Below are 15,516 nucleotides of genomic sequence, written 5' to 3' on the forward strand. Positions count from 1 at the left end.
GAGTTTATGAACTCCAGGAATCTTTGGGTTAGAGTGTTCGGGCTTGAGTAGTGTTCCCAGTCTATATTAGGGTAGTTGAAGTCACCTAGTATGATGGTGTTTGGAGATACATTTATCCTCCAATGTTTTCAGGAAGGCCATGTGAGGTTCCTGAGTTTGAGAGGGTGGCCTGTAACATGCTACAAATTGCAGAGCAGTCTTGCCTATGGTTAATTGCACCTGGATGGTCTCCGATGCATCGTGCGTTGCCACCAACCTTGAGGTGTGGGTGTCCATTATGAATATGGACACCCCCCTCCTTTCTTGGTGTTGTCCGGATTTTGGGGCCGGAACGCATGATATGAGGTGAAACCTGTTAGTGCCGGGGTGCTCTCGGGAGCCTTGAACCAGGTTTCAGTCACAGCACAGACATCGATGTTCTCCATACTGAGAAGGGCCTCGAGTGCATGCATCTTGAGATTGAGACTTCTGGCATTGAGCAGCATTACCCTTAGTTTTTTCCTTTTGGTGTTCTAGGGTGGTAGGTTTAGAATTTGAGCCTTGCCTAAAAAAGGCACTATGGGGGTGGCAAGAGCCTTTGCCAATATCCGGAAGCCCAGGGGTGTCAGGTGCAAGCCGTCCCTTGCGAAGCAGCGTGGCTTGTCCAGCATGTCATCCCAGGCAGACAGACATTGGATCCCCTTTGAATGACACCAGAATTTAAGCCAATTATTAAAGCTGATCATCTTATCACTGTATTGTGGCATCATTCTAGGTGAAGGTAGGATACTGCTCAAGGTCAGGGTCATACCTGCCTGTGCTACATAATCAGAGAGCTCCTCGATGTCCCTTTTCATGTAGTCCAAGGAGGTACGTCTCAGGTCGTTGACACCAGCATGGACAATGACTGAGTTGTACTTGTACCTGCTGTTGAGAGACCTGAGTGCTTGCGTTATGTGGCAAATTCTAGCGCCCGACAGGCAGCTTACTGTGACCTTCTCCTTACTCAGTCTGGTGAGCGGGACGTCAGTGTGTCTGACTATGGAATCACCAATGACAAGTATGTCTGGCATTTTGTTTGGCCTTAAGGGCTGTGACTGTTTGACACTCTGACTGTGTGGTCTATGTGTTGCATGTGTTGGGTCGTGAGGTGGTAGTTGTTTGGGTGTCTGCTTTGGTGGCCTCTGCTGTTTTGGTAAATTTTTGATCAGAGCCTCAGAGTATGTCTTTGTGTGAGTATGTGTATGATTTGAAGTTGTGATGGTACCATGTGTGACTGGGTATGTATTGTGTGTGGTTACCTTCTCCTCCTGTCTGGTCTTGCCAGTCCTATGTTGAGAGAGTTCAGCCTCCAGTTTGGCCGTATAGTTGCATCTCTCGCATGTATTTGTGTTTTGTGGGAGAAGGAGAGGATTGTCTGTGTACATGAGGCAATTGTAACATTGCCTCAATGTTCCCAGGTTCACCAGTTGAGCTGGAGAGGACACTAGCAACTGATCCCTCGACATACTAGAAGTAGTAGATAAAGAGACTTTCAAAGGACTCCGGGGGAAGTGGGTTTTAGGCTGGTGGGGTACTATCTATAATAAGAGTGCTTTATCAAGGTGCAAATACAGTAGGAGTAAGTGCTAGGCTTTACAGATAGAGAATAGTCTACTTGGGAATCAAGTAGAGATGAACTTTTCAGTTATAGGATATGCTGGTTAGATCAGCAGTACAGCTCGAGGAAGGTAGTTCTAAGGGAAAATTTGAAGAGTGGAATTTAGATGGCCCGAATAGTTTAACCTTGTTTAACCGCCGCTGCTCTTGTGTGCAACAGTGGTAACTCCGCGCTAACGCGCGTTTAGCGTGTTTTATAGCAGGGGGCTGAAGGGAGCTAGAAATTGGCCCAAAACGACCAATGGATTACTAGTTTCTGGCTGAAACTTCACCAAATCGGACAAAAAGGCCGCTCAGTGCTTGCCACTCCCACTGGTAAGCAAAGAAACTTCCCTCCTTCCTAATAAGGCAATGGATCAGTAACAGGAACTAAAAACAAAGCCCAGGGATCAGCAACTCTGAAACTGGACTACTCTAGTTCAGTAAGGTGGGAAAACAAGAGATTTTTTTTTTTTTTTTTTTTTTACAGAGACAAGGAAAAAAACAGACAGTAAATGCTATAAATGCTGTAAATCAGCTAGCACACTTTAGTGTGTAGCCTACAGAAACAATTTGCAACAATTAGTAACTTAAAGTGCAATAAACAGTGTAAAATGCAGAAATCACTTAAAGTAGCAGTAAAACAGGCGAAATGCAGTCGCTAGCTTAATAACAGTGGGAAAGCCACAAAAAATACTTATATCTGGTAGAAAGTCACTCTTTTAGCTCTCTGCTGCTTGGATCACTCTGCAGGCCACCACAAGGATCTGTGCTGAGTTGGTACAAGCTGGAAAACGCGTGTTTAGCGTGTTTTATAGCAGGGGGCTGAAAGGAGCTAGGAATTGGCCCAAAACGACCAATGGACTACTAGTTTCTGGCTGAAACTTCACCAAATCGGACAAAAAGGCTGCTCAGTGCTTCCCACTCCCACTGGTAAGCAAAGAAACTTCCCTCCTTCCTAATAAGGCAATGGATCAGTAACAGGAACTAAAAACAAAGCCCAGGGATCAGCAACTCTGAAACTGGACTACTCTAGTTCAGTAAGGCGGGAAAACAAGAGATTTTTTTTTTTTTTTTTTTTGTTTTTTTTTTACAGAGACAAGGAGAAAAACAGACAGTAAATGCTGTAAATCGGCTAGCGCACTTTAGTGTGTAGCCTACAGAAACAATTTGCAACAATTAGTAACTTAAAGTGCAATAAACAGTGTAAAATGCAGAAATCACTTAAAATAGCAGTAAAACAGGCGAAATGCAGTCGCTAGCTTAATAACAGTGGGAAAGCCACAAAAAATACTTATATCTGGTAGAAAGTCACTCTTCTAGCTCTCTGCTGCTTGGATCACTCTGCAGGCCACCACGAGGATCTGTGCTGAGTTGGTACAAGCTGGAAAACGCACGTTTAGCGTGTTTTATAGCAGGGGGCTGAAAGGAGCTAGGAATTGGCCCAAAATGACCAATGGACTACTAGTTTCTGGCTGAAACTTCACCAAATCGGACAAAAAGGCTGCTCAGTGCTTCCCACTCCCACTGGTAAGCAAAGAAACTTCCTTCCTTCCTAATAAGGCAATGGATCAGTAACAGGAACTAAAAACAAAGCCCAGGGATCAGCAACTCTGAAACTGGACTACTCTAGTTCAGTAAGGCAGGAAAACAAGAGATTTTTTATTTTTTTACAGAGACAAGGAAAAAAAACAGACAGTAAATGCTATAAAAACAATTCACATGCAGTGCAAGCTGGCACACTTGAGTATGTAGCAATATTAGTCCACACACAGTATGAAAAAAATGTAATTAAATTAAAAAGGACTAAAAGCAAGTGCAGAAAGGGCTTATTAGATAGAATGCGGAAAGAGATGGGACTGGGGGAGTGTCCTAGATCAAAACTACAGTGGGGCGGGCACTGCAAAAGCCACCAAATTTAAACTACAACCAAGAACAGGGAGGGGGGGGTAGGGAAAGACAGTTTCAACAGAGAGCTAGATCTGAGGAATCAGTACAAATTATAAAACCACAAAAAAATGCAGGAAATATACTTAAATCAGCTTATGTCCAGTTGATGTATGCAGACAAATCTCAGTAGCAAGCAACTCTATTTAAAATGATTACAAGAGCTGTAACCAACACAGGTTTTAATGTTATCAGAAAACCCCCAAGCTAATTAACACTTAAAGGAATTTCAGAGCAGTTTAACAACTAGTGCAGAGCTTCAGACACACACACAAGACAGTTTCAACAGAGAGCTAGATCTGAGGAATCAGTACAAATTATAAAACCACAATAAAAATGCAGGAAATATACTTAAATCAGCTTATGTCCAGTTGATGTATGCAGACAAATCTCAGTAGCAAGCAACTCTATTTAAAATGATTACAAGAGCTGTAACCAACACAGGTTTTAATGTTATCAGAAAACCCCCAAGCTAATTAACACTTAAAGGAATTTCAGAGCACGCTATATGCTTTACTGGGTGGCTCTTGTTCTCCTGGTATATTTGTAGGATGCTGACATCATCAGACTGGACATGGGAATGTATGTGCACTTTCTTTTATGCAATCCCAGGAAAGATCCATGTGGGTCGGCAGGTATCAACAGCTTGAACAGGACCCTGTGAATCACACCTTGTGTGATCTATCTGTGGACACATTGATATCCCTTCATATGTCAACACATATCTATGCACAGATTGTTGGTTTTGTAGATATGACATGTGTCTGTGATGTTGATGAAGAGCTATGCAAAGTCTATGTGGGACATGTGTAGCTCTGTTCAGTGATGTTATGTCCTGGGTGGCTGCCTTGCAAATGGTGTAGCATGTTTGGGAACCATGATCTGCACATGAACATACCACAGTTGGTAGGGTTGTGTGTTTGTCAGCTTCCAATAGCTCTGTTTATGACTTCAGCCATGATGCACTCCATGGCCTTGCAGATCAGACCTTATAGGCTTACTGGATTAAACTTCCCATGGTGTGTTGTGCACCCACACTTGTGGGGGGTGCCATATGTTGCTGTAACACATTAGACGGTTCCAGACCCTGTGGAGTGGGTGAGGCTCAACAGACTGTTCAGGTGCAGGGTCTGTTTGTTCTGTAGTGCATGCATGACACATATTGGGAAACATTGTAATCCAATTGCTGCCATGCTTTTGGCTTTGGGGGGAGCTGGTCAGCCATTCTACATGTGATATCTCCTGGTATGATGTCAGGAACTATCGTCAGTGGGAGGTGGTTATGTATATATGGGCCTGTCTGACAGGATGTCGGCCTTGTCAGTAAGGTACAGTTGGCCCTGACTCAGGACATATATGAGTGTACATTACTATTTATGACATAGCTGATGGACATGTCATGATTCTCAGTCTGGACTCCTTCTCAGCTACTCTTTACAAAACACTAACAAACCTGAGCACTAATCCCGGTTATACTCTTTTACACACTTAACACCCTACTCATCCTTTGTGATCAGGCTACAGAGTATGTCATCATAATATACTGGCATGTCCAGGGGTCGGTTTCATGTGTACTCTCCAGTCCAGCTAGTGAATATTGTGGTTATGACACAATGTCACATCTGCCTCATGTACACAGACAACCATCTCCTCCTCCCAACACACTCAGATATATGTGAGAGATGCAACAATATTGACATACAGGAGGCTGAGCTCTCTCGACCCATGACTGGCATGGTCTATCAGGTGGTGAAGGTGACCACACACACCATATATCAGTCTCACATACACCGATAGCGACAGCAATCAAACCACATTATCACACATACACATACTTGGAGGATCTACACACACTCTGCCTAAGCAGCAGAGACCTCCAAAGCAGACACACAAACAACTGCTACCCCACTACAATACCCATATATCACATAGTTCACAATGTCAGTGTGCCACACAGTCACTGCCCTTTGGGCTAAACAACACACCTGATACACTTGTAATGGGTGACACAATGTCAGACACACTGACATCCCACCCACCAGGCCAAACAAGGGAATAGTCACTTTGAGCTATCTCTCAGGTGCCAGGATCCGCCACATATCACATGAACTCAGGTCACTCCAAAGCAAGTCCAGTACTGACTCTATCATTGTCCATGCTGGTGTGTACAACCTCAGATGTTCCTACCTGGACCACATGAATGATACATAGAGGAACTCTCTGATCATGTAGCCCAAGCCAGTATGACCCTGACTTTGTCTAGCATCTTACACTCACAAAGTATGATGTCTCAGTATACCAACAAACTGATCACGTTTAACAGTTGGTTAACATATTGGTGTTATTCAAAGGGGATACAGTGTCTGTCAGCCTGGGGTGACATACTCGACATGCTACGTAGTTTCTCTATGAACAGCTTGCACCTGTCACCCTTGGACTTTTGAATACTGGCTAAGGCACTTGCTGCCACCATACTGCCTTATTTAAGCGGGGCTCAAAAGACAGACCCACCTCCATAGACATCACAGAGTACCTGACACTGAGGGTAATGCTGCACAACACCAGATGTATTACCCTCACATTGACCACACTCAGGAATCTCCTCAGTATGGAGAATATCAATATCTGCGCACTAACAGACACATGGTTCAGGCTTCCACATGCACACCAGCACTACCAGGTTATATTTCATACCATGCTTTCTGACCACATAACTCGGAATGGCCAACACAAATAGGGGTAGTATCCATATACATCACAGATACACATACCTCTGAATTGTTAGCACTACACAAAGCATCACAGACGATACATATGCACCTAGCATTGTGCAAATCTGCCTTTTGGTTTGTTGCCTGCTACAGACCACATTCACAAACTCAGCAACCACACTTGTCTTTCTGGGGAACACTGGACAATATGACAGTCTCCCCAAACACCATTATATTGGGTGAAGATAAAAAACACTGCAGGACTCGCCACCAGGAGATGTAAGCATAAAATAATCCCTTTTATTCACGAACAAGAAGACAAGCGCTTTCACGCACCAAAGTGCGCTTCATCAGATCTTAACAAAATATAGTAGTTCATTCACCATATATATAGCAAGTCAGCCTCAATCAATTAGTCAATTAACTAATTATACAAATTGATGCATAGGCAATTAAAAGTTTCTTTAAGACCAGTTTAAGAAGCATTCAAAATGCACTGAAAAATTCGCTAAAAACATTCTGAAGAAGTTCGTCTTGGCGGACGAAACCCGGGTAAATTGTTGGATTACTTCCTTGGCGTTTTGTTGGCTGTATTAGTTTGTCTGTTTCATGATTAAATTCCATTATTGCTGTGGATTCAATTTGGTAACATCTTTCAGCGTGGATTTTTGAAAACAGTGTGAACATTCTAATCTAACGAGAAAGTACGTGCCATTGCTGTAGTATACTCGGTTTGTGGAACTTCCTAGTCGTAAGTTACAAGTTTGTGTTTCCAACGTATTTCGCTAAAAACAACTTGAATGCCATCATTAAAAGAACAAAATATAAAATAATTAGAACATTCAAATACTTAAACATTCAAAGTATTCCAGAGGAGGAAATACATTATAAACCATGTTAATACTGACCTATTGACATAATATACGTCTCATATCAACAGAGATATAGATCATATATTATTATTATTAAAAATTCCAAACATACAATGTTATAAATTTGTAGAAAATAAATATATGCTTAAAATAAAGTAAAAATAAAAAAGAAAGTCTATGACAAACATCCCTAAACAGTCAGCTTCATTCTGTAACATCAAATATAGAGTATGCTGTTATATAAGTATATATACTTACTATTTATATACCCTAGCATCTAAAACAGGTTTGATGCATATACTACGATTAAGACCAGGATGTAAATGAGCTCCTAATCTAAAGATCCAAACCAACTCAGCATTAGCTAAAGTATTGATGTTATCACCCCCTCTTTTATTTAAACCCACTAGTTGGAGTACCCTAAAGCTAAAGCTATGTTCTCTATATTCACTGACATGTTTAGCCAGAACAATAAGTTCATTATTTTTTTTTATGTCATAGATGTGGTTATATATTCTCTGTTTAAATTTTCTTTTGGTCATCCCTACATAGAAGGCGTCACATTTTTTACAGGTCGCTAGATATATTAGATTCATTGATTCGCATGTTGCATAAAACCTGGGCACAAAAGTAAAATCATGTTTAGGATGTTTATAGATTTGTGTGTCAGTAATATACTGGCACATATTACATTTCCTACAAGGGAAACTACCTATACCTTCAGCATAATCTTGTCTATGTAATATAATATTGTTTTCTTTAAAGCATAACAATTGCTTGAGATTTGGAGAGTTCCTAAAGATAAATCTAGGTTTTTCACCTACAATATTTCTTATTGACTCATCCATAGTTAGGACATTCCGATTACATAGTATGATGTTCTTCAAATCAAGAACATCGTTCGTAAACTGCATGATATATGAAAGCCTAACATCATGTCCAAAGTCTTTATGACTAATACCAACATTATGCTTATATTCAATCTTATGTCCTTCATATGCATCTTCTATGTGACCCCTTCTACTCAAAATGTAATTTTTAATGTCTCTTACCAATTTTTTATTGTATCCTCTATCTAAAAACAGTTTTTTCCATCATTTTTTGCTTCACTAAATAATGTATTATTATCCTCACATAGTCTTATCAACCTAGTATACTGACTTTTTACAATGCCTGGAAAGACATGTCTGGGGTGCATGCTATTATAGCACAATAAAGTGTTTTTCCAACAAGACTTCCTATATAACGTTGATTTTATGCAATTCCCATCAGTAATTGTCAAATTAATGTCCAAGAAGTTTATGGTCGTATATGACCATTCCATAGTAAATCTTAAAAATTTGGTTGTAGATTCAAGATATACTAAAAAATCTTTGAACTCAACATGGGTACCTTCCCAGAGAATTAGAATGTCATCTCCAAACCTCTTGTACATTTTAACCTTCTCAAGGTAGATCTTATGATTAAACAAGTTATTCTTTTCCCAATTAAAGACTACCAGATTTGCATAAGTGTTCGCAACAGGGGTGCCCATGGCAACTCCCCATTGCTGTAAATAATGTTTCTGGGCAAATATAAATACATTATTTTCAAGGACTGTCTCTAGAAGATGACATATTAAAATCTGCTCATCTATACTAAAGTCAGTATTATTATTCATGACATCCCTTATGGCTTGTAAACCATAGCCATTAGGTATACTGGTAAAAAGATTTTTGACATCAAGAATCCCCAGTATACAATTCCCTATCCTGATGTCATAATTTAACTGTTTAACATCGTTCAACAGATGATATGTGTCCTTCAGAATAGTTGGAATAGAGTCAACAACAGGTCTCAGTAGTGACTCTAAATATGTAGCTATAGTTGAGGTGACCCAGCCCCTACCTGAAACAATAGGTTGCAATGGAAGTGGAAAAACATTCTTATGTACCTTAGGTAACCCTTTCATGCAGGGGATCAAAGGTGACTCAATGTGCAGGAAATCATAAGTTTCTTTATCTATCTGCCTACACATTAAAAGATCATAGATATCATCATGTACTTTATTTATGATCTTTATTACTTCAACATTCATCAAAGCACGATATGTGTTAGTATATCGTAGCAGAATATTTATGCTATCATTGTAGTCAACAGTATTCATAAGTACAACACCCCCCCCCTTTATCAGCTGGTTTTATAGTGAGCTTTATATCATTTTTCAGCGTTGTAAGTGAGGCAGTTTCCAAGCTTGTCATATTGAAAAACCTGTTCTTTTTTCTATCACCTATAGTGTAATATTTATAAAAATCACGCTCACATAATTTGATAAAACAATCAACACTATTAGGTAAAGGAGGAGTAAAATTACTTTTCTTTTTTGGTTTAGAAGAACACTCACTCCCAAATGACACTGTATTGCAACCAAAAAACATTTTTAATGCAATAGAGCGACCAAATAAACGCAAATCTGTTAGCGTTTCACTAATTTTACTGGGTTGAGATGGTATAAAACCCAGTCCCTTATTTAAAACAGCTGTGTCAGATTCATTTAAAACATAATTCGAAAAGTTAAATATCAAAAAGTTCAATTCTTTGTATTCTTTCTCTGTCCATACCATTCTTCCAAAAACTTCCTTTTCCTCGGATCTTTGCTTAATGAACGTCCTCTCACATAATTTGACTGTTTTATCGGATATGGTAAGAAACGCTTCTCATCTAGGCTAGCCACCTTAGGACGGACAACTGGTTCCACATCCTTAGTCACCCCTCCAAGTGCCTGTTGGTTCGGTGGTGGAGTACTAATATTAATATTAGCATTCAATGTCATAGAATTACATGATGTATCATTCACAAGTTTATCAACAGAATTAGTAACAGAAGAGTTCTCAAACTCTTGATGCTCATCATTTCACTTGGACCGCGTCAAAGCATTATCTGTATACGGGGTGACGTCAAATACACACACATTGACTGCGGATAGTACTCAGGCCCCAACACCCTCGCCCAACAGTTGCTACAATTTGTATACTCATATGCTATGGCACAACTGGTCACCACACCCACAAGTGGGGACAACATATTGGACATGATCATCACCAACCTCTATGTTCCACACCTGCGATATACCCCTCATTGGTAAGGACAGAACATACTTTATCTCACTGGACATCCATATCCCGTCCCCACACCCATCCTGGGTAATCTTGGTGAACTTCCCAAAAGCAAACGTCACACTTCTCCATACCATGGTGGTATCCTTCAGAGACCCTGGGTCAGTGGTAAGTATGGCTCAGACTGCTGAATCTTTTACATACACAGTCTATGGACACCTAGTGGACTGCATGGATCGTGCTATCCAAAATAACACCTGGACTCACTCCTCCAATGGCAGGGGACCTGTCTGGTGGACCCCAGCCATTAATACGCTATACAACAAAAGGAGGAAGCTACTACATGATAGAGCACAATCCCAGACAGGGAAGGCATCTGTGGTCTGTACTAACAGACAGCTACAATCACTCGTGTATTTATGTCAGGCCCGCTTCTCACGGACAATTGCACCAGACACATCAGACACTGACGAGACCTTCTTCAGTTAATTCAGGTACCTGGCTGGACACTCACTGATATGCTGTGTGTTACTGCATACTGATTGAACATACCCTGAACCCACAGACATTGCCAACATCCTGGCAAACAGGTTCAATGCAGATGCCCCCCCCATCCCCCCTAAGGAGGTACTGTCCATCCCAACAGAGTGTAACCTCCCTGACATCACAAATAAACAGGTGAGTGCTGCCCTCCCCACAGCGGACAACACAGCATCAATGGGACCAGACACTGTCCCGGCCTGTGTTGTACACGGCCTTCATGACAGACATAACCCTCACATTACGTCACTGTTCGATATCAGGGTTACTGCAGGATTTGTACCCATGGAATGACATGCAGCGATAGTGGTCCCACTCCACTGAATACTGCCATAACAGACCACAGACAATATCGGCCTATAGGGATTACTAGCCTGTTATGCAAAGCTATGGAGCATATTGTAATGGGACTCATGCACATAGACATGGGAAACCTACAGACACTGGGTCCTACATATTACAGCATTGTATTCTTTAAACAGTTACCAGGTCCATCAGTGTTGGGACGGTTGTCCACACAGCCTGCCTGGACCTTGCACAACCCACACAATACCCCACACGGCCATTATGCATAGGCTCACTGGCATCAATATCGACTCATATCTCACACGATGGATTGCTACCTGGATCAGGGATAGCACCCACATGCTCAGTGTTACAGGTGCCATGTCTGACTATACACCAGTTACACATGGCATCCCACAAGGCTCAGTCCTGGGACCTCTCCTGTTCAGTATATATTTGTGTGATGTACAGGCTATCACAGGAGGGATATGGCTGCCCATGTTCGCAGATGACTGCAAACTGGGTGCCATAATCCACTCTCCAGCTGGCACATACATACTCATACAGGGTCTTCCAGAGATAGGATGATTGGTGCCAGAGCCATGGCCTATGGCTACATGCCATTAGTTGCATAGACATCTCCTTTGAGAATGAAAACATGCCCACACATTACCACATAGGTAGTAATCCATTACATACGGTAGTAGTTGTTACGGGTTTGGGGACACGACCTGTTCATACTCTCGCCTTTGACAATCACATTGCCAAAGTGGTTAGACAGTACTTCTACATAGCCCACCATATCCCACATGGTTTCACATGTTGATCACATGTAGTCATTGTGCCCCTATACTCATGACAACCATGCTTGGTTACTATTCCACATTTGGGTTGTACCTTATCCGACACCTGCAGCAACTGTAATGGCCACAAATGTTACTCATCAAGCAGATGTAGGGACTCACATGGATGCCCTGCACAGTTCAGATACAGTAACTCCAGCTCTACTCAGTCACTTACCACCTACATGGATGTATTGTGTGCCTGTAGTTTAAGACAATATCTGACCCAGAATTAATGGACATACTCCACCTCAGGATATCCAACTCCCTTGGAGCTACACACTCCAGGGACATATACCTCAGCACAGATGTTGATAGAACATGTTGGGGGGACATATTATTATCCGTAAGGCTCCACTCACTGCAGAGTGTAGTCCCAGTTTTGCATAAGCAGAGCCACCCACTGACAACCTACAGGTGACATCTTGACAAGTGAATGGGTGATCGTGTGTGTGCCCATGGGATATCTTCTGGGTCCCTGCTAGACAGAGGCACAATACACTAAACATAAATGGGCTATCTTGTGTGACCTACTATTCATGGGTACAGTGTTCTGATTTGACTAGGCTGCAGCAGCCAAACACACTCTGGCTATGCTTGGACATGCCCTAGGGCAGATAGCCTAGTATCAACCTCTGAATCTATGAAAATGTTCATGATGCACAGTGTTTATTGCTGATGCTGTTTGCAGGTTTTTATCATCTTTGCTTTCCCACTTTCTAGGAACAGCTTAGGTATCTGCAGAACATATTTGATTATGACAGGGTTCCACTATATTATATACGTGTCTGTTGTCATATAAGTGTGTGCACAGGGCAGATTGCTGGATAGTGAGAGGTTCTTGGGTTAACACATGCAACTGCCTGATATGTGTGGCCCACTGCTGTATTCCAACATGGCCTAAGTGTGTGAGCATGCCCAGTTCAGACTGTCAGCGTTCTTTTGCCTGACATTTGTCTCATGTATTCAAGTGTGTGAGAATGCCCAGTGTGACCTTCAGCAGGGGGTGGCCCGTGCTATTGGACTGCCGGACTGCAGCCCCCCAGCTGTAAAAAATAAAAAAAAAGAAAGAAAATAAAGATAAAAAAGAAAAATAAAAAATCGAAGACTTTCGCGCATGCGCACTAGTCTAGACTGCTGCTGAGACAGTCTGGAGCATGCGCAGACTGTCTCAGCAGCAGTCTGGATTAGAAAACTCTTAACAACAGACATCCCAGAAGTCTATGCAGTTGTAATTGCATAGACTGTCACAGGAAATGGAGCCAACTCAGACTGCAACTTCGGCAGGCAGACTGGAGTCTGATCGGGGAAATCTCGCCTGGAGTCTCATCAGGGATGCATGCAAAGGGATCCTGAGGTCGCAGGCATGGATTTAATGGCGCAACGGGATCATGAGGTCGCAGGCATGGATTTAATGGCATGAAGGGATTGTGGGCATGGATTGAAGGAATCACTCTAGGTAAGGGGTGTGGGTGTGTGCATGTGTGCCAACACAAACTGCAACATCGGCAGGCAGACTGGAGTCTCATTGGGGATGCGTGCAAAGGCATCATGTGTGGGTTTGGGGGTGTGTGTTTGTGTATATGCTGCAGTTGCTATATACTGGTGGCTAGAACAAATTCATGGTGGTGCGGTAGTGAATACCTCAGGCTTGAACCCTGTACCTTGTATGCAGGTGTTAAGGACCTGAATTCCCTACCCACCACCATTTGTAAAAAAATTGCAGATTTTCGCCTTATATTTGATCTGATCTGTTCCTCATAATATCTGTGGTTTCTAAATGCTACAATGGTTGATATTTGATGGTGCAGTGGTCGCATTGTTGTCTCACAACTGCAGCTTCTCAGGTTTGATTCTTGTCTGGGGAGCTTTCTCTGTGGGGTTTGTATCTTTTCTGTGTGTTTGCAGATTTTTGCCTCATATTTGATCTGATCTGTTCCTCATAATATCTGTGGTTTCTAAATATTGCAAAGCTTGATATTTGATGGTGCAGTGGTAGCATTGTTGCTCACAGCTGCAGGTTCTCAGATTTGATTCTTGGCTGGGGTGCCTTCTGTGTGTGGTCTGCATCTTCTCTGTGTGTTTGCAGATTTTTGCCTCATATTTGATCTGATCTGTTCCTCATAATATCTGTGGTTTCTAAATACTACAATACTTGATATTTGATGGTACAGTGGTAGCATTGTTGTTTCATAGCTGCAGATTCTCAGGTTTAATTCTTGGCTGGGGTGCTTTCTGTGTGGGGTCTGCATCTTGTCTTTTTGTGGGTTTGCTTTTGTGTCCTCCCATGTTACAAAGACATGCCTCCATTATTTCTTCCTGGGCCTCTGCTGAATTTTTTTTTTGTTCCAAGTTAGACTGTCCTGATTAACAAATGTTAAATAAAATTAACGGGCATTTGAATTTCAGACTTCAGGTTTCTGAATGTTTAACTCCTTATATATTTGATGGTGCAATAGTAGCATTGTTGCCTCACAGCTATAGTTTTTTCTGGTTTGATTCTTGGCTGGGGTGCCTTTTGTGTGGAGTCTGCATCTCATCCCTGTGTTTGTGTGGATGCTCTAGTGTCCTGCTATCTTACAATGACATGTGTCTGCAGTATTTCTCCCTGGGCATCTGCTTAAAATTGTTTTTGTTCCGTCAGAAGTAAAATTGACAGGCATTTGAATTTCAGACTTCATATTCTTCCGAAAATACATAGTAACACAACCTTTTATTCTAGCAATTTTCTAAGTTTATAAGATGAATATTTGAAATTTGTCCTTATTTTTGGGACTATATTACCCCATTATTGGCTTTGTCCAGGTTTTGTGTGCTAAGGTTGACAGCTATGGCAAGAACTGAATTCACTGAATATGTTTGAGGGCTGTATTCCCTCATTACTGGGTTTGTCCAGATGTTTTGTGCTAACAGGTTGACAGCTATGGTGAGAACTGAATTCATTAAATGATAGCCATTTAAGTTTCAGTCTTCCTCTCTTTTACAAAGCAGCTGATTTGGCGTAGTGGTATGTTGCTCTGACTGTTTTGCACAGGGACCTTGGCAGTAAAATGTATTGTGGTAATACAGCATTTTTCTTTCACAAAGCAGCTGATCTGGCATAATGGTATGTTGCTCTGACTCTTTTGCACAGGGACCTTGGAAGCAAAATGTATGGTGTAACACAGCATTTTATTCTAGCAACTTTCCAAGATTATACAAGCAATGTTTAATGTGTCCCTGGTTTTTGGGCTTTTGCCCCCCACCCCCAATAAATTTGGCTTTTTCCAGCTTTCTTGTGCTGCGAAGTTGAGATGCAGTTGAGTACTGAGTAGATTTTACAAGGAGCTGAGAGCTGCAGGGGAAGAGAAATTTAGTGCTGCTTATGCAAAGTCAGCTTGCATTGTTAAGAGCACAACAGGTTGTATACTTGCTTTTGATGCAGAAGGTTGTTGGTACTACTCCCACAAAGGGTGGATGCTGCTGTACTGAAAAAGTTAAGATACTAACTATGAGCCTGTTATCAGTTTGCCATCCATTTCCTATTGCAATATTACTAGCTTATCATACTTCTTCAGAGATTGTGCATATTTACTGATAATGGTGGACTGTAGAATTGTGCATATTT

The sequence above is a fragment of the Protopterus annectens genome, chromosome 3.part1, assembly GCF_019279795.1.
Source record: "Protopterus annectens isolate FY-2018-M chromosome 3.part1, PAN1.0, whole genome shotgun sequence".
NCBI classification, from domain to species: Eukaryota; Metazoa; Chordata; order Ceratodontiformes; family Protopteridae; genus Protopterus; species Protopterus annectens.